The sequence below is a fragment of the Ornithorhynchus anatinus genome, chromosome 11 (genome assembly GCF_004115215.2).
Source record: "Ornithorhynchus anatinus isolate Pmale09 chromosome 11, mOrnAna1.pri.v4, whole genome shotgun sequence".
Taxonomy (NCBI): Eukaryota; Metazoa; Chordata; class Mammalia; order Monotremata; family Ornithorhynchidae; genus Ornithorhynchus; species Ornithorhynchus anatinus.
The window spans coordinates 56,275,203-56,296,105 of record NC_041738.1 but is presented as its reverse complement, the minus strand read 5'-3'; positions in this window follow the sequence as shown (position 1 = coordinate 56,296,105).

Here is a 20,903-nt window from a genome sequence, read left to right as displayed (position 1 = left end):
TGACGTTGGTATTTGTTAAGCGCTTACTATGGGCCGAGCGCTGTTCTCAGCGCTGGGGTCGTTACAGGATCATCCGGTTGTCCCACGTGGGGCTCACAAGCTTCATCCCCATTTTCCAGCTGAGGGAACTGAGGCCCAGAGAAGTAAAGCGACTTGCCCGCAGTCACGCAGCTGAGCGGCAGAGCTGGGATTCGAACCCTGTATCTCCCCCAGCGCTTAGAACGGTGCTCTGCACCTAGTAAGCGCTTAACAAGTACCGACATTATTAATATAACGGACACATTCCCTGCCTACGGTGAGCTTGCGGTCTATCGAGCTTCTGGGATGGCCTCGATCAGCCCGGTCAGAGAGCTCATTCAGCTCTCCCCCTTCTTCCGCACCTTGCCGCTCTCCCACTACGAGCCAGAGAGTCCGTTCGGCTCTCCCGCTCCGACCTCACCTTGCTGCTCTCCCACTGCGACAGAGTCAGAGAGTTCATTCAGCTCTCCGCCTCCTACTGCGCCTTGCTGAGCTCCCATCACCACCCATTCAGAGATCTCATTCGGCTGCCCCCCTCCCAACCCTCCTCGTCGCTCCTCCGTACAACCCAATCCCCACGTTTCGCTCCTCGAATGCCAACCCACTCAGCGGGCCTCAATCTCTTCTATCCTCCCGCCGTCCCCTGGCCCGCATCCTCCCTCGGGCCTAGAGCTCCCTCCCTCTCCACATCCAACGGTCTGCCATTCTCCCCAGCTTCAAAACCCTCCTAAAATCACATCTTCCTGAAGAGGCCTTCTCGGACCGAGCCCTCATTTCCCCTCCCTGCCCTCTCTTCTGATTCGACTTTAACTTGGCCGTGACCCCCTTAAGCGCTTTAACACTCACTGATACTGAAGCGGCGTGGCTCGGTGGAAAGAGCCTGGGCTTTGGAGTCGGAGGTCATGGGTTCAAATCCCGGCTCGGCCGCTCGGCGGCTGTGTGACTCCGGGCGAGTCGCTTAACTTCTCGGCGCCTCAGTGACCTCATCCGTAAAATGGGGATCAAGACTGTGAGCCCCACGTGGGACGACCCGATTCCCCTGTGTCTACCCCAGCGCTCAGAACGGTGCTCGGCACGTGGTAAGCGCTTAACAGATGCCAACGTTATCATTATTATTATTATTATTACTTAACTTCTCCGTGCCTCAGTTACCTCATCTGTAAAATGGGGATTAACCGTGAGCCTCACGTGGGACGACCTGATTACCCTGTATCTACCCCGGCGCTTAGAACGGTGCTCTGCACATAGTAAGCGCTTAACAGATACCAACATTATTATTATTATCATTACTTACCCCGGCTCCAATCGTTCGGTCAAGCCGTCGTACTTACTGGGCGCTTACTATGTGCAGAGAACTGTATTAAGCTCTTGGGAGAGTACAACGTATAACAGAGTCGGTAGCGTTTCTGTTCCTCTCCTTCTGTGCTCCTATTTCTCCTAATTCTAAATTTATCTTTATGTGTCTCCCCCTCTAAACCCTAAGAGCCTTTTGAGCAGGGACCGTCTCCACCGACTCTACTGTAAGAGCCCGAGCTTGGGAGTCAGAGGTCATGGGTTCGAATCCCAGCTCCGCCCCCTGTCAGCTGGGTGACTGTGGGCAGGTCACTTCACTTCCCTGGGCCTAAGTTCCCTCATCTGTAAAATGGGGATTCACTGTGAGCCTCAGGTGGGACAACTTGATTACCCTGTATCCACCTCAGCGCTTAGAACAGTGCTCTGCACAGAGTAAGCGCTTAACAAATACCGGCATTGCTATTACTGTATTTTGCTTTCCCAAGCGCTTAATACAGTGCTCTGCGCACAGTAAGCGTTTGATATGTACCACGGACTGACTCATCGATGATGCGTGGCTGGACTTGGAGGGATGGGTTGGGTGGGTGCCGGGTGGACTCTGAGTCCTGCCGAACCGTACATTCCAAGCGTTTAGTACAGTCAGTGCTCTGCACATAGTAAGCGCTCGATAAATACTATGGAATGAATGGAAGTTTGAGATTACGCAAATCCAAGGCAGGCAGGAGCCATGGGAGAAGGAAAATTAAATGCTCACAGAAGAGGCATCTAGAGATTTCGGTACTTTCCTTGAACGGCACACGCACTTAAACAGTCCTGTCAATTGCCACTCTGTTGCACCCACTTTTCACGCCAACGCAGGAGGAAAAAGGGGGTCCCGCCTCTGCCACTCGTCAGCTGTGTGACTGTGGGCGAGTCACTTCACTTCTCTGTGCCTCAGTGCCCTCATCTGGAAAATGGGGATGAAGACTGGGAGCCTCGCGTGGGACAAGCTGATGACCCTGGATCTCCCCCAGCGCTCGGAACAGTGCTCTGCGCATAGTAAGCGCTTAACAAATACCAACATCATTATAGAGAAGCAGCGCGGCTCAGTGGGAAGAGCCCAGCCTTGGGAGTCAGAGGTCATGGGTTCTAATCTCAGCTCCGCCGCTTGCCAGCTGAGTTCGGGCAAGTCGCTTCACTTCTCTGTGCCTCAGTTCCCTCATCTGTAAAATGGGGATTAAAGCTGTGAGCCCCACGGGGGGCAACCTGATCACCTTGTATCCCCCAGCGCTTAGAACAGTGCTTTGCACATAGTAAGCGCTTAACAGATACCAACATTATTATTATTATTATTATTGTTACTACTATTATTATTTTTGCACCTGCTGAGGGATTTGGCCGGCCCACAAGGTGGCGCTCTGACTATACTGACTGCAAAACCCAGTCCCCGGTAGCTGGGTGGCCTTGGGAGGACTGGATTTTCCCTAATAATAATAATAATAATGTTGGTATTTGTTAAGCACTTACTACGTGCCAAGCACTGTTCTAAGCGCTAGAGTAGCTACGGGGTAATCAGGTTGTCACCCGTGAGGCTCACAGTCTCCATCCCCATTTTACAGATGAAGTAACTGAGGCACCGAGAAGTCAAGTGACTTGCCCACAGTCACACAGCTGACAGGTGGCGGATCCGGGATTAGAACCCATGACCTCTGACTCCTAAGCCCGTGCTCTTTTCCACTGAGCTATGCTGCTTCTCTCCCCCCCCCCACCCCCCTTTGCTTTCAGTGAAAGAAGGCTCAAAAGCAGAAGGCTCCTCACCCTCCACACAGCCGGTCTGTCATCAGGGACGATCCGACCACTGAGAAGCAGGGTGACCTAATAATAATAATACGAATAATAATAATAATTAGGGTACTTGTTAAGCACTTACTATGTGCCAAGAACTGTTCTAAGCGCTGGGGTAGATGCAAGAAAATCAGGTCGGACACTGTCCCTGTCCTACACAGGACTCAGCATCTTAATCCCCATTTTACAAATGGGATAACTGAGGCAAAGAGAAGTTAAGTGACACAGTCCCTGTCCTACATGGGACTCAAACGCCTATCCCCATTTTTCAGATGAGGGAACTGAGGCACAGACACGTAAAGTGACTTGCCCGAGGTTACACAGCAGACGCGTGGCAGAGCCGGGATTAGAACCCAGGTTCTTTCGACTCCCAGGCCCGTGCTCTAGCGGAAAGAGCATGGCCCTGAGTGTCAGAGACGTGCTGTGTGATCCTGGGCAAGTCACCTTTCTGGGCCTCAGCTTCCTCAACTGTAAAATGGGGATTAAGCACCTGTTCTCTCTCCCTGCCGTAGACCCACAGCCCTATTCAGAACAGGGGCTGTGGCCAACCTGACTCTTTTATATCATCTATCCCAGTGCTTGGCACCTAGTAAAGCACTTAACGAATACCACAATTATTATTATTATCACACTCGGATCCCCGAGAGTACAAGTTTGAGGGTTGGCAGACAGAGTTCAACAGCTGAGGAGCATTTTTGGAAACTCACTCCAGACCGCAGGAAGGGAGTATAATAATAGGATTGGGACAGTTGGTCAGATTTCTACTTTTTCAATTAACATCCCTTCTGTGGGATTTGTTGAACTCCCCCCGCAAATAAATATATATATATATATATATATAAAAATCCTGGGGTGGATATTGGGAAGATCTTTGTTTTCCAGAAAGGACACTAGTGACTCACCATCAGCCTTGGACCTAGAATCAATCAACTAGCCAATCAAATAGGATTTACTGAGTGCCTATTTGTGTGCACAGCACTGTACTAAATGCTTCTTTATGGTATTTGTTAAGCGCTTACAATGTGCCGGGCATTGTCCTAAGAGGTGGGGTTATTATTATTATCAAGTGCCTTAGAGTCGTGTCTTTAATCAGGTTGGACACAGTTCTCTGTCCCACATAGGACTCACAGTCTTAATCCCCATTTTAAAGATGAGGGAACTGAGGCCCAGAGAAGTGAAGTCACTTGCCCAAGGACACCCAGCAGCCAAGTGGCAGATCTGGGATTAGAATCCAGGTCCATCTGACTCCCATGCCCTTCCTCGATCGACTAATCCATGCTGCTTCTCACACTTGGGAGAGGGCTATCGAATTCTGATTGTTTCCAACTCCAGAATACAAATTGCAGGCACAAACCCTCCTCCTCTAGGCTAGTGAAGGGAATGGTGGCTTCAGTGTGAAAAGAATCGGGGAGAAATTAACAATAATAATAGTAATAGTTTCATTCTTGAGGAACCCCCTGGAAAGGGCTTGAGATTTGGTCAGTGCTTTTTCGTCAACCGAGGATTTTCCTGGCCATTTCCTATTTGGTGACGGAGGCTGGAATTAACTCTAGAGTCAACCAAGTAAGAGATTTACCGTAACCATGTGATTTTTTGTTATGAATATTATCATAATATTTGATAAGTGCTTACTATGTGTCAAACCTTGATCTAAGCATTGGGATAGATACATATTTTTTGGTTAGACACAGTCCCTTTCCAACATGGGGCTTGTAATCTAGATCGTAAACTCATCCTCTAGACTGTAAGCTCGTTGTGGGCAGAAGAACGTGTCAATTTATAGTTACATTTTACTCTCCCAAACACTTAATACGGTGCTCTGCACATGGTAAGCGCTCAATCAATACCACCGAATGAAGAGGTAATGTTCCCCGATTAGACTGTGAACCCATCAATGGGCAGGGACTGTCTCTATCTGTTGCCGATTTGTACATTCCAAGCGCTTAGTACAGTTTTCTGCACATAATAATAATAATGTTGGTATTTGTTAAGCGCTCACTATGTGCCGAGCACTGCTCTAAACACTGGGGTAGACACAAGGGAATCAGGTTGTCCCACTTAGGGCTCACAGTCTTAATCCCCATTTTACAGATGAGGTAACTGAGGCACCGAGAAGTCAAGTGACTTGCCCAAAGTCACACGGCTGATAAGTGGTCGCGCCGGGATTCGAACCCATGACCTCTGACTCCAAAGCCCGTGCTCTTTCCACTGAGCCACAGTAAGCGCTCAATAAATACTACTGAATGAATGAATGATGAATCCTCACTTTACAGATGAGAAAACTGCAGCACAGAGAAGTTAAATGAGTTGCCCACGGTCACACAGCAGGCAGCTGGCAGAGCCGGGATTACAACCAAGGTCCTCTGACTCTCAGACCCGCGCTCTTCCCACTAACCCACAGTGCTCCTCTGGTTAGTTTTCAACAGTTCAGCCACTGACTATTATTTTCCTGACTTGCTGGTTGGCCTTAAAACCGAACGTGGAGGGGGGTGGGATGAGAAGGGTCAGAGAAGTCGTGATGGAAAACCAAGAGCGGGCAGCCTCGGCGGCTTTCCAAGGGCACGGGCAAAATGGCTTCCTGACCCGAGGAGAACCGGAAGATAGGTCACCTGATCTGCTAGGGCCCTAGCTACCGTTAATTGATCACTCGACCCGGAGAGGCAGTACGGCCTAACGAAAAGAGCACGGCCCTGGGTGTCAGGGGACCGGGGTTCTCATCCCAGCTGCCCCACCCGTCTGCTGCGTAACCCTGGCAAGTCTCTTCACTTCTGCGGGCCTCAGTTACCTCATCTGTAAAATGGGGATACGAATGAGCCCCACGTGGGACATGGACTGTGTCCAGCCTGATTATCTTGTATCTATCCCACTGCTTAGTACGGTGTTCCGCACGGTTAGCCCCCCCATTAATATGATCTGACTAACAAATACCTTGGGAAAAAAAGCAAGCAACGGTGTTTATCGAGTCTCTATTAGACGCAAAGCACACGGTCTCTGCCTTCGAGGAGCTTTTAGTCTGATGGGAAGACTGACACAGGATATTTTTAAACGGTAGGAGCAATAGGAAAACAAACAGGTGGCCAGGACCCAAGTTGCCGTTTACATGTGTGATAGTAAATCTGGTCTTGAGTCCAGAGGAAGGATGCAGGTAACGGTTCGGAACAGCCGGCCTCGGGAGCCCGGCTGACGCACGCGGAGATTTGTGACGCTCGGTGAAGGGCTGTGATTCTCCGCGGGGGTCCCACGGAGAGGTTGGGGTTCAGAAGGGGGTAGCCTTCCCTCCCTCCCCCACCCCAGTTCGCCTGGCCAGATGTGCTCAGAAAATCTGGCTCCCCAGAATTTGTACATCTGTCATAATTCCCGTCAATTTGGGCACCACCGCCAAGGGAGCGAACAAAGAGAGCTGGCGATTAACTTCAAAGAACTTTGTTGGAGAGGGATAAGGATATTTAGGGCCTATTTTACGAACTAATTGCATTTGCATATTTATGGGATTTACTGATATAGCAGTAATTAAAAACTATTTAGTAGTCTTAAAGGACACATAACTCAGTTGCTGTTTGCATAATAAACACTTCCTTATTATGTTTATTATGTTTGCATAATAAACGCTTTCCCTCTCCCACCCCTCCAACCCCCCGAAAAGACATTGGTCTGTCCAGGATGCGCCCCGTTACGCTTGGAATCGAGGAGGCAGAGTTTACGGAAGAGAACTTTCCCCCGTCCCAACCGGATCTCCCCTCCCGCTCCTCACAGAACTGGGGAAAACCATGACTTCTGAAGGAAAACCTTCCCCTCAGAGCTAGGCAAACGGCCGCAGCGGCCTTGGCTACCTCACGTGAGAAGTGGGGTTTCCTAGTGGAAAGAACGTGGGCCTGAGAGGGGATTCAGAGAACCTGGGTTCTAATCTAATCTAATTTTTAATTTTTGAATCCAAGGTCCACCAATTTCCTGTTGTGCCATCTTGGTCAAGTCACTTCACTTCTCTGTGCTTCAGTTGTCTCGTTATGCTGTCAGGTCTTCTCCGACCCGTAGCGAAGCCATGGACGCATTCATCCATTCGTTCAATAGTCTCTAATGAGCGCTTACTACGTGCGGAGCGCCGTACTAAGCGCTTGGAATGGACAAATCGGCAACGGATAGAGACGGTCCCTGCCCATTGACGGGCTTACAGACACATCTGTTCCAGAAGGCCCCACCTCCGTCCGCAATCGTTCTGGTAGTGGATCCGTAGAGTTTTCTTGGGAAAAATACCGGAGTGGTTTACCATTGCCTCCGTCCACGCTGTAAACTTGGGCCTCCGCCCTCGACTCTCTCCCGTGCCCCCGCTGCCCAGCACTGGTGAATTTTGACTTGTAGCAGATGGTTTTTCCACTGGCTAGCCACTGGCCAGGCTAGGAATGGAATGGGTAGCCCTCTGCTTGACTCTCCCTCCCATAGTTGAGGCTGGTAGAGGACTGGAAACTCTCCTGAGAGGGGTGTGTTTCAGTTACCTCATCTGTAAAATGGGAATTAAGACTGTGAACTCTCCTCTTGTCAGCTGTGTGACTGTGGGCAAGTCACTTCACTTCTCTGGGCCTCAGTTACCTCATCTGTAAAATGGGGATTAAGACTGTGAACTCTCCTCTTGTCAGCTGTGTGACTGTGGGCAAGTCACTTCACTTCTCTGGGCCTCAGTTACCTCATCTGTAAAATGGGGATTAAGACTGTGAGCCTCACGTGGGACAACCTGATTATCCTGTATCTACCCCAGCGCTTAGAACAGTGTTCTGCACATAGTAAGCGCTTAACAAATACCAACGTTATTATTATTATTATGTGGGGAATGGACTGTGTCCAACCGGATTCTCTTGAATCTACCCCAGCGCTTAGTACAGTGCTTAGCACGAAGTAAATCCTTAAGAAAGACCATGAGTTTTCAAAGCATTTTTTTTTAACCCAAACAGAGAATAAGATTAGGAAATGAAAGATGAGAGCATCTGGATTGTTGGGTCCCAATCCCAAAGGGTGATCCAGGGGCTCAGAACGTTGCTCCGTACAAACTTCCCAGAAACCAACTCCTCCCACACAGCGGTGGGAACTACTGGGGCCTAGTGGAAAGAGCCCAGGCCTGAGAGTCAGAGGACCTGGGTTCTAATTACAGCTCCACCACCTGCCTGCTGTGTGACCTTGGACAAGTCACTGAACTTGCCTGTGCTTCGATTCCCTTATCTGCGGAACGGGGATTCAGTACCTGTGTTCCCTCCTACTTAGAATGTGAGCCCCGTGCGGGACAGGGACTGTGCCCAGCCTGATAATCTCGTATTTCTCCAGGGCTTAGAACAGTGCTTGGCACATAGTAAGGGCTTAGCAAATGCTGTAATTATTATCATTATTATTATTATTACTATTGTCAGGCAAGCTTGCCTGGAGCGAAGCGGAGTGACGATTTAGACGGAGCAGCGTGCTGACTCTTGTTACATTTTCCAGATTGCTGTTGCTGGACTCAAGCGCGGGAAGACAGGCTTATGGTAATAATAATGATAATTGTGGCATTTGTTAAGTGCTTTCCATGTACCAGGCACTGTAGTAAGCGCTGGCGTGATTACAAGCAAATCAGGCTGGATGCAGTTCCTGTCCCACATGGGGCTCACAGTCTCAGTCTCCATTTTACAGCTGAGGGACCTGAGGCCCAGAGAAGTAAAGTGACTTGCCCGGGGTCAAACTGCAGACAAGTGGCAAAACTGGGATTAGAACCCATGACCTTATGACTCCCATGCTCCATCCACTACACCACACTGTTTCACTGTATCTGAGAAGGAGCATGGCTTAGTGGACAGAGCCTGGGCTTGGGAGTCAGAGGTCGTGGGTTCTAATCCCGGCTCCGCCACTTGTCTGCTGTGTGACCTTGGGCAAGTCACTTAGCTTCTCTGGGCCTCAGTTACCTCATCTGCAAAAATGGGGATTAAAAAATATGAGCCCCACGTGGGACAATCTGATTATCCCGTATCTAGCCCAGCGCTTAGAGCAGCGCTCTGCACGTAGTGAGCGTTTAACCAATACCATAATTACGGTAGGCAGGTGACCTCAGGTTTCTAGCTACCCGTGGTGGCCCAGCCCCAGGAGATACCCAGGAGGTGTGACGGTTACCAGAACGAAACCCCGTCCATCTCCCCCGGCATCCCAGAAAGTCTCGAAAACCAAACTCTTCCCCATGGACTGTGATCCGTTGTTCTTCGTTAAACAATAGCAGATAACCATTAGCCTGAGTAAATGGAGAGCCCAGTAACTATTGTCATAAGCTGAAGATGTTTACCGCAAAAGTCTGATTCGGAGAAGCTATTTGGATCTCAATTATTAATGGAATTAGCTTCCTGTAATTCAGCAGGAGCAGAGTGTAAGGTAAAAAAGCACTAAAGGAAATCATATTAGCATGGAATTTCCTCCCCTTAGGGGCTCCCCTCAGATTCCATTATTCACTTAGGCTCCTCTGCCAGAGAGATCTCGATGCGACCTGAGACCGGATTCCCGGAGCCAAACCAAGTCGGGGGAGGAGGGTGTTAGCCCGGTGACGGTTCCTTGTCCTCATCTGGTGCCTAGAAAATACCAGGTTGGCAGGAACAGGCGGAGGTGGGGCAGGGCACGGGGAGAATCGTTCTCCGAAGGCGTCGCTTTTTGCCCTCTTCAGTTGAACCCCGACCCCCCGGGCGGAAGAGCATGGCCGCTGGACTGTCACTTCTGCTGGCGGCCGCGGCTTCAGGTAAGTGGCTTCGGTGGGTAGGGCTCTGCCGGCTCCCTAGGGCTAACCCCGGGAAGTGTTCTGATTCCACACGTAGTGCATGTTCTCTGGAGTGTCTGGGTCATTAGCCAACTGGAAAACGGCAACCCTGAAAAGGGCAGCCTCTATGCAGACCGATCATACGTTGGAGACTTGGCGGGGACAATTACAGATACCCGGGGAAGCGTACCTTTGCTCGCAACGAGGGGTTTTCGCACCCCATATCTCGTAGCCCTGACTAAGCCCTCTTTTTCTTCTTTTCCCACTCCCTTCTGTGTCTCACCTCCTCCAAGAGGCCTTCCCAGACTGAGCTTCCCTTTTCCCTCTGCTCCCTCTCTGCCCTCCCTTCACCTCCCCTCAGCTAAGCCCCCTTTCCCCCCCCGTTTCCCTCTGCTCCTCCCCCTCTCCTTCCCCTCCCCTCGGCACTGTGCTCATCCGCTCATTGGTATATCTTTTTATTACCCTATTTATTTTGTTAATGAGATGCACATCCCCTCGATTCTATTTACCGCTATCCTTTTTGTCTGTCCGTCTCCCCCGATTAGACTGTAAGCCCGTCAGTGGGCAGGGATTGTCTCTATCTGTTGCCGAATTGTCCACTCCAAGCGCTTAGTACAGTGCTCTGCACATAGTAAGCGCTCAATAAATGCTATTAAATATGAATATATTGACTATTCTGTGTGCTCCCTTTATTGACCCCTCCCCCGGTCCCACGGCACTTACGTACATAGCCGAAATTTCTTTCTATTAACGTCTGTCTCCCCTTCTAGACCGTAAGATCGTCATGGGCCGGGGACATGTCTACCAACTCTTTATATTGTTATAGCGTACTCTCTCAGGTGCTTAGAACCGTAGGCACTCAATAAATACGACTGATTGATTGACAGAGAAGAGAGGAAGGGTCTGAATGGTGCTGGTTTACTCTGTCTCCTTAAAAATTGCCAGTTCTGTCTACAGTTACTCCGGGGAGAGGATTTGGGAATATCCCCTTTCATTTAAGGGAAGACTTTTTAGTGGTTGTTATCAGGGAGCGTCGGCTTCAACCAGTGTCCCTGGGCACGTGCGGTAGATATCCCAGATGCCCTGCCCGCTCTGGGGCACCGGGGATGGGGAAGTGTGGCTTAGTGGATAGAGAATGGGACTGGGAGTCAAAAGGATCTGGGTTCTAATTCTGGCTCTGCCACTTACCTGCTGTGTGACCTTGGGAGAGACACTTAACTTCTCTGTGCCTCCGTTCCCTCACCTGTAAAATGGGTGAGCCTCATGTGGGATAGGGACTGTGTCTAAACTGATAAGACTGTATCTCCCCCTGCACTTAGTACAGTGCCTGGAACATAGTAAGCACTTAATAAATACCATTAAAGGAAAAAGGGAGATTTCCTTCTTGGCCTTTTCTATCTGGCGATGGTGGGCCAGAGTTTGTGAAGCCTATAATCAATCAATCAGTGGTATTTATTGAGTCCTTACTGGTGCAGAGCACTGTACTAAGCGCTTGGGAGAATACAGTAGAACAGAGATGGTAGGCACACTCCCTGCCCCTAACGATCTTACTTCAGTCATTCAATCCTATTTATTAATAATAATGTTGGTATTTGTTAAGCGCTTACTACGGGCAGAGCACTGTTCTAAGCGCCGGGGTAGATACAGGGGAGTGAGGCTGTCCCACGTGAGACTCACAGTCTTCACCTCCATTTTACAGATGAGGGAACTGAGGCCCAGAGAAGTGAAGTGACTTGCCCACGGTCACACAGCTGACCAGTGGCAGAGCTGGGAGTCGAACCCATGACCTCTGACTCCCAAGCCCGGGCTCTTTCCACCGAGCCACGCTGCTTCTCTGCACTCACCAGCTTCGACTAGGGGAGGGAGAGTCAGGCAGAGACATATCCGTTCCATTCCTAGCTCGGGCAGTGGCTAGCGAGTGGAAGACAATCTGCTACATGTCAAAACGTCCCTGTGCTGAACGGCAGCGACACGGGAGAGAGTCGAGGGCGGAGGCTCGAGTTTCCTGGGTGGAAGGAGGCAGTGGTAAACCACTTCTGTATTTTTACCAAGAAAACTCTGTGATACACTACCAGAACGATTGCAGGTGGAGGAGGGGTGTTCATTCAATAGTATTTATTGAGCGCTTACTATGTGCAGAGCACTGTACTAAGCGCTTGGGATGAACAAGTCGGCAACAGATAGAGACAGTCCCTGCCGTTTGACGGGCTTACAGTCTAATCGGGGGAGACGGACAGACAAGAACAATGGCACTAAACAGCGTCAAGGGGAAGAACATCTCGTAAAAACAATGGCAACTAATAGAATCGAGGCGATGTACAATTCATTAACAAAATAAATAGGGTAACGAAAATATATACAGTTGAGCGGACGGGTACAGTGCTGTGGGGATGGGAAGGGAGAGGTGGAGGAGCAGAGGGAAAAGGGGAAAATGAGGCTTTAGCTGCGGAGAGGTAAAGGGGGGATGGCAGAGGGAGTAGAGGGGGAAGAGGAGCTCAGTCTGGGAAGGCCTCTCGGAGGAGGTGATTTTTAAGTAAGGTTTTGAAGAGGGAAAGAGAATCAGTTTGGCGGAGGTGAGGAGGGAGGGCGTTCCAGGACCGCGGGAGGACGTGACCCAGGGGTCGACGGCGGGATAGGCGAGACCGAGGGACGGCGAGGAGGTGGGCGGCAGAGGAGCGGAGCGTGCGGGGTGGGCGGTAGAAAGAGAGAAGGGAGGAGAGGTAGGAAGGGGCAAGGTGATGGAGAGCCTTGAAGCCTAGAGTGAGGAGTTTTTGTTTGGAGCGGAGGTCGATAGGCAACCGCTGGAGTTGTTTAAGAAGGGGAGTGACATGCCCAGATCGTTTCTGCAGGAAGATGAGCCGGGCGGCGGAGTGAAGAATAGACCGGAGCGGGGCGAGAGAGGAGGAAGGGAGGTCAGAGAGAAGGCTGACACAGTAGTCTAGCCGGGATATAACGAGAGCCCGTACTAGTAAGGTAGCCGTTTGGGTGGAGAGGAAAGGGCGGATCTTGGCGATATTGTAGAGGTGAAACCGGCAGGTCTCGGTAACGGATAGGATGTGTGGGGTGAACGAGAGGGACGAGTCAAGGATGACACCGAGATTGCGGGCCTGCGGGACGGGAAGGATGGTCGTGCCATCCACGGTGATGGAGAAGTCTGGGAGCGGACCGGGCTTGGGAGGGAAGATGAGGAGCTCAGTCTCGCTCATGTTGAGTTTTAGGTGGCGGGCAGACATCCAGGTGGAGACGTCCCGGAGGCAGGAGGAGATGCGAGCCTGAAGGGAGGGGGAGAGGACAGGGGCGGAGATGTAGATCTGCATGTCATCTGCGTAGAGATGGTAGTCAAAGCCGTGAGAGCGGATGAGTTCACCGAGGGAGTGAGTGTAAATGGAGAACAGAAGAGGGCCAAGAACTGACCCTTGAGGAACTCCAACAGTTAAAGGATGGGAGGGGGAGGAGGCTCCGGCGTAGGAGACCGAGAATGATCGGCCAGAGAGGTAAGAGGAGAACCGGGAGAGGACAGAGTCCGTGAAGCCAAGGTGAGATAAGGTATGGAGGAGGAGGGGATGGTCGACAGTGTCAAAGGCAGCAGAGAGGTCAAGGAGGATCAGAATGGAGTAGGAGCCATTGGATTTGGCAAGAAGGAGGTCACGGGTGACCTTAGAGAGAGCAGTCTCGGTATAGTGGAGGGGACGGAAGCCAGATCGGAGGGGGTCCAGGAGAGAATGGGAGTTAAGGAATTCTAGGCATCGATCGTAGACGACTCGTTCTAAGATTTTGGAAAGGAAGGGTAGTAGGGAGATGGGACGATAACTGGAGGGGGAAGTGGGGTCAAGAGCGGGTTTTTTTAGGATGGGGGAGACGTGGGCGTGTTTGAAGGCAGAGGGGAAGGAGCCCTTGGAGATTGAGTGGTTAAAAATAGAAGTTAAGGAAGGGAGGAGGGCAGGGGCGACGGTTTTAAGAAGGTGAGAGGGAATGGGGTCCGAGGCGCAGGCGGAGGGGATGGCACTTGCGAGGAGGGAGGAGATCTCCTCTGAGGATACTGCAGGGAAGGATGGGAAAGTAGGGGAGGGGGTTGTTGGGGGGGGAGGGGAGAGGCGGAGGGGTGACTTTGGGGAGCTCAGACCTGATCGTGTTGATTTTCGTGAGGAAATAGGTGGCCAGATCATTAGGGGTGAGAGATGGGGGAGGGGGAGGAACAGGGGGCCTAAGGAGAGAGTTAAAGGTCCGGAACAATCGGCGGGGGTGACGGGCATGGGCGTCGATGAGGGAGGAGAAGAAGCTTTGCCTGGCGGAGGAGAGGGCAGAGTTAAGGCAGGAAAGGATAAATTTGAAGTGTGTGAGGTCGGCTCGGTGCTTGGACTTTCGCCAGCGGCGCTCAGCAGCTCGAGCATAGGAGCGTAGGAGGCGGACGGAGGAGGTGATCCGGGGCCGTGGGTTAGTGGCGCGAGAGCGGCGGAGGGAAAGGGGGGCGAGAGAGTCGAGATGAGTAGTGAGGGTGGAGTTGAGAGCGGAGACCTGATCGTCGAGAGTGGGAAGAGAGGACAGGGCGGCAAGGTGAGGCGAGATGCTATTGGAAAGACGGATGGGATCGAGAGAGCGGAGGTCTCTGTGGGGCAGTAGCGAAGATTTGCAGGGGGAGGGAGTGTGAGAGATGAGGCAGGTGAGAAGGTTATGGTCCGAGAGAGGGATTTCAGAGTCGGTGAGTGAGGAGATAGTGCAGCGGTAGGAGATGACAAGATCGAGGGTGTGACCGAGTCGGTGAGTGGGCGCGGTATGGTGGAGGAGGAGGTCGGCAGAGTCGAGGAGGGATAGCGGGCGGGCGGCAGAGGAGTCGTCGGGTACATCCGTATGGATGTTGAAGTCTCCAATGGTCAGAGTGGGCAGAGAGAAGGAGAGAAGGAAGGTGAGAAAGGGGTCAAGGTGGTCGAAGAAGTCGGAGGTGGGACCGGGAGGGCGGTAGATGACGGCGACAAGTAACCGGAGTGGGTGGTAGAGGCGAATGATATGGGCTTCGAAGGAGGGGAAGGAGAGGGAGGGGGGAGGAGGGATAGTGCGGAAGCGGCATCGGGGCGAGAGGAGGAAGCCGACGCCTCCTCCCTTACCGGTGAGTCTGGGGGAGTGGGAGAAGGAGAGGCCTCCGCCGGAGAGAGCGGCGGCGGAGACCGTGTCTTCGGGAGAGAGCCACGTTTCCGAAAGGGCGAGGAGGAGGAGAGAGCGGGAGAGGAAAAGGTCATGGATGAAAGGTAGCTTGCCTGTAACAGAGCGGGGGTTCCAGAGGCCACACTTGAAAGTAGCTGTGGGTGCAAGGGGAGGGGAGGGGGAGGGGCGGGGGGAGGGGAGGGTTTGGATGGGAAGGAGGTGGCGGGGCCCTGGACGAGGAGAGGGGGATGAGGGGTGGCGGTGGGACAAGAGGACTGGGATGGGGCATGGGTGGGGAAGAGAGAAGGGGGGAGGGGGTGAAGAGGGGGTTAGGTGGGGGGGAAGAGTAGGGGGAGGGGGAAGAGGGGTAGCGCTGGTAAAGTGGGGTTCTAGGGCGGGAGAGAGGAGGGGGGGAGGAGACAGAGGAGAGAGCGGGAAAGAGCTGAGCGAGAGAGGGGAAGGGGAAGGGGAAGGGGAGGATAGGAAGGGGCGGGAGGGGGGAGGGGGGGAGGAGGGACATGGCGAGGCCAGAGAGGTGGGTGGCAGCACTGACAACAATAAACAGTAATAAACGAAATCGGTAATATAGCAACATGATACAATATGATACAATACAGTGGTGCTAATATAGCAACATGATACAGTATGATACAATATCGTCGTGTTAATAAAAGGGGTGATGACCAGGGTCGGGGGTAGACTCGATTAAGGGGCGACCTGATCAAATTCAAAATCTGACGACAATAAACAATAAAAAGCGAGATCGCAAATATAGCAACATGCTACAGTAAGGCACACTACAATAGTGTTAATAAGCAGGCGATGACCAGGGTCGGGGGACGAGCCGACCCTACCCGATCAGACTCAAAGTCAAGCGGCCAGCGGCCGAGAGAGTCCCAGAGCTCCTGACCAAATAACCCTGGGGCGGCGGGGGGGCCCTGAGGTTGTCCGGGGTGGGTGGCGGCCGTAGGCGGCGGCTAAGGCAAGGTAATTCTGGGAGAGACGCGTCCATTCTGTCGCGATGGGTCGTCGATGACTGGACGGCAGAAGACAAGACAACTACTCAAAGGAAATATTCCTTCTCTTCCTTCCTCTTCATGTTTTATATCTGGAACAGTTTCTGCCTCGTAACGATAATACTAATTATGGTATTTGATAAGCGCTTACTATGTGCAAAGCACTGTTCTAAACGCTGGGCTTGATACAAGATAATCAGGTTGTCCCACAGTCTTAATCCCCATTTTACAGATGAGGGAACTGAGGCACAGAGAAGTTAAGTGACTTGCCCGGAGTCACACAACTGAGAAGTGACAGATGACACGCAGATCTACATCTCCGCCCCCGTCCTCTCCCCCTCCCTTCGGGCTCGCATCTCCTCCCGCCTCCGGGACGTCTCCACCTGGATGTCGGCCCGCCACCTAAAACTCCACATGAGCGAGACCGAGCTCCTCATCTTCCCTCCCGAACCCGGTCCTCTCCCAGACTTCTCTATCACCGTCGATGGCACGACCGTCCTTCCCGTCTCTCGGGCCCGCAGTCTCGGTGTCATCCTTGACTCGTCTCTCTCGTCCACCCCGCGCATCCCATCCGTCACCGAGACCCGCCGGTCTCGCCTCTACGATATCGCCGGGACCCGCCCTCTCCTCTCCACCCGGACGGCTACCTCACCGCTCCGGGCTCTCGTCATATCCCGGCTAGACTACCGCGGCGGCCTTCTCTCCGACCTCCCTTCCTCCTCTCTCGCCCCGCTCCGGTCTGTCCTTCGCTCCGCCGCCCGGCTCATCTTCCCGCAGAGACGACCCGGGCCGGTCACTCCCCTTCTTCGACGCCTCCGGCGGTCGCCCGTCGACCTCCGCTCCGAACAGAAACTCCTCACTCTAGGCTTCGAGGCCCTCCGTCGCCTCGCCCCCTCCTACCTCTCCTCCCTTCTCTCCTTCCACCGCCCACCCCGCACGCTCCGCTCCTCCGCCGCCCGCCTCCCCGCCGTCCCCCGGTGTCGCCCGTCCCGCCGTCGACCCCCGGGCCGCGTCCTCCCACGGTCCCGGAACGTCCTCCCTCCTCAGCTCCGCCGGACCGATCCTCTTCCCCTCTTCGAAACCCTACTTGAAACTCACCTCCTCCGAGAGGCCTTCCCGGACCGAGCTCCCCTTCTCCCTCTACTCCCTCTGCCGCCCCCCCCACCCCTTCACCTCTCCGCAGCTTAACCCTCTTTTGCCCCCATCCCCCTCCCTTCCCATCCCCTCGGCACCGTACCCGTCCGCTCGACCGTATGTATTTTCATCACCCCGCTTATTTCGTTAACGAGATGTACGTCGCCTCGATTCTATTCGGTCGCCATCGGTTTTTACGAGACGTCCTTCCCCTCGACTCTATCCGTCGCCATCGTTCTCGTCCGTCCGTCTCCCCCGACGGGACCGTGAGCCCGTCGGACGGCGGGGGCCGTCTCCGTCCGTTGCCGGCTCGTTCGTCCCGAGCGCTCGGTACGGTGCTCCGCACGTAGTGAGCGCTCAGTCAATACTATTGAATGAATGAATGAAGGAACCCATGACCTCTGACTCCCAAGCCCGGGCTCTTTCCACTGAGCCACGCTGCTTCTCCATGGTCGAGGCGTGTGCCTCAGTGGCCCCAGGAATGGTCGGAGGGGCAGAGGTCATACCCAGCACTTTGGCCGAAAGCAGATGATTCCCCCGGGACTGGCTGGGTTAACGTGGCTGCGAGATGTGGGACGGAAGGTCCCGTACCGAGCAATCGATGGTATTTATTGAGCGCTTACTATGTGCAGAGCACCGTACTAAGTGCTTGGGAGAGTACAAGAGGCAGTATGGCATAGCGGATAGAGCGCGGGCGTGGGAGTCAGAAGGTCATGGGTTCTCATCCCAGCTCCGCCACTCGTCTGCTGTGTGGCCTTGAGCAAATCGCTTTACTTCTCTGGGCTTCAGTTACGTCATCCGTAAAATGGGGATTGAGACTGTGATCCCCACGTGGGACAGGGGCTGCGTCCAACCTGATTTGGTTGTATCTACCCCAGTGCTTATAACAGTGCCTGGGACACAGTAAGGACTTAAATACCATCATTGTTATTAATTATTATTATTATTACGATACAACAGAATTAGCAGACAAGTTCCCCGCCCGTAACGAGCTCACTTGCCTCACAGTTGGGAATTCTGGGAGTCCCTGAATTTCCTGTTCCGTAATGCTCTCTGGAGCAATTCATTCATCTCCTTAAAGGTCTGTCTGACCAGAGACAGGCCCACGGGGCCAATAAACTCCTGGTCCTTTCCCCCCGTTCCTGCTGTCACAGCTTCCAGGTGCACTGAATAATCACGATGGTGAGATCTGTTAAACGCTTACAATGGGCCAAGCACTCTACTAAGCGCTAGGACAGATATAAGATCATCAGGTTGGACACAGTGCTTATCCCACGTGGGGCTCGCCATCCCTTAGTCCCAGACTGACTTCCCTTGGGCCTAAATCAATCAATCAATCAGCGAGAAACGGCATTTTCTAGTGGATAGAGCCCGGGCCTGGGAGTCAGAGTTCATAGGTTCTAATCCCAGCTCCGCCACTTGTCGGCTCTGTAACCCTGGGCAAGTCGCTTCACTTCTCTGTGCCTCAATTCTCTCATCTGTAAAATGGGGATTAAAACTGGTAGCCCCATGTGGGACAACAAAGACCGGTCTTAACTGATTACCTTGTATCTACTCAGTGCTTAGTACTTTTCCCCTGCTCCCCTTCCCCTCCCCGTCGCCCCGACTTGCTCCCTTTGCTCTACTCTACTCCCGTCCCTGCCCCACAGCACTTGTGGATCCACGGACGTGTTTCTAATTCTATTTATTTATATCAACGATGTGTCTATACCTATAATTCTATTTATTTACAATGATATTATTGATGCCCGTTTACTTGTTTTGATGTATGTCTCCCCCCTTCTAGACTGCGATCCCGTCGGTGGGCAGGGATTGTCTCTATTTGTTCCTCAGTCGTACTTTCCAAGCGCTTAGTACTGTGCTCTGCATCCAGTAAGCGCTCGATAAATATGATGGAATGAAAAAATGAATACAGTGCCTGGCACATAGTAAGCACTTAACCAATACCACAATTATTATTTATTGAGCACTCCCCGCGTGTACTGTGCTAAAGCCTTGAGAGACAATACAACAGAGTTGTGAGGCACATTCCCTGTCCATACGGAGTTGACAGTCTAGAGGGGAACTTGCATTCTATAGCCCGAAGAAGGAGCGTTTACCAAAGAGTCAAACCAAATCTCCCTTCTCCCAGGAGAGTTCCAGGCCCCTCAAAGCCAGGGAAGGAGAAAGGTGTGGAGAAGGAGCAGAGTGCTAAAATCCTTTGTCCAAATCAAAGAGAATTAAGGAGGCATTCTTGATGGTTTGGGCTTCTCTCCTCATTTTCCTTACTTCCAGCTCCTATGAGAGAGGACAGATTATCTTTCCGTCTGACTCCTGGGGCAAGGTTAACCACTGAGTTACTGGGAGTGGCGTACTAGTGTGTAGGGAGGTTGGGCTGGACGGGGGAACTGCCTTGGGCCTTATTATTATTAATATAAATTTTGTTAAGCATTTACTAGGTGCCAAGCACCATACTAAACACTAGGGTAGCCCCATATGAGGCTCACAGTCCGAGTGGGAGGAAGGACAGGCAGCGAATCTCCATTTTGTGCAGGCACAGAGAAATGAATAGACTCGCCCGAGGTCACACAGCAGGTGAGAGGCGGAGCAAGATTAGAAACCAGGGCCTCTGACTCCCAGGCCTGTTTTGAGAAGCAGCGTGGCTCAGTGGAAAGAGCCCGGGCTTGGGAGTCAGAGGTCATGGGTTCGAATCCCGCCTCTGCCACTTGTCAGCCGTGGGACTGTGGGCAAGTCACTTCACTTCTCTGGGCCTCAGTTACCTCATCTGGAAAATGGGGATTAAGACTGGGAACCTCACGTGGGACAACCTGATGACCCTGTAGCTACCCCACCGCTTAGAAGAGTGCTCGGCACATAGTAAGCGCTTAACAAATGCCAACATTGTTCTCTTTCCACTAGGCCTCACTGTTTCTTGTGGGCGTTGTCCAGGATGGCTTCCGTCGGTATCTGCTGAAATGCTGCCGTTCCGTGAGCCATTTAAAGTTCCCGGGGATTTTACGTTAGATTTCCCAGGGAATAACTTACCGTTAATTAACGGTCACTTACGTTCTTAATCTCTATGCTGTAATTGATCTTTCTCCTTGGGCAAATCTGCATTCACAGTGGAACCGTAATTAATTACTATTTCTCCCAAAGAGAAAGAAAGGGGAGAAGTCTCCGTTCTGCAAACGAGGAGGTAATACCTGTTTTCGATTCTGCCTTTCTTCTGTTGGTCCCTGTGAGGTTTCTTCTGGGAATTCCCGACTTCCGCCTGGGCACAGGCCCCTTTAATCTTTAACAGGTGCACCTTGAATTTGGGTCTCCCCAGCAAGATTGAAGGGAAATGAAGGGAAGCTTTGGAGCCTATTGGAGAGAGCACGATTCTGGGAGCCAGGAGACCTGGGTTCTTTTTCCATCTCTGCCCTGGGGCAGATCAAATAAATAAATAAATAATGATGATGGCGTCTGTTAAACACTTATGAGTCAAGCACTGTTCTAGGCACTGGGGTAGATACAAGCTAAACATTGGGTACGGTCCCTGTCCCACCTGGGGCTCATCGTCTTGATCCCCATTTTACAGACGAGGTAACTGAGGCACAGAGAAGATGAGTGACTTGCCCCAGGTCACACAGCAGACAAGTGGCAGGGTGGGGATTAGAACCCACATCCTTCTGACTCCCAGACCCGTGCTCTACCCATCAGGCAATGCTGCCTCCCTTTGTTTCCCTTCAAGTCATGAGCAGCAG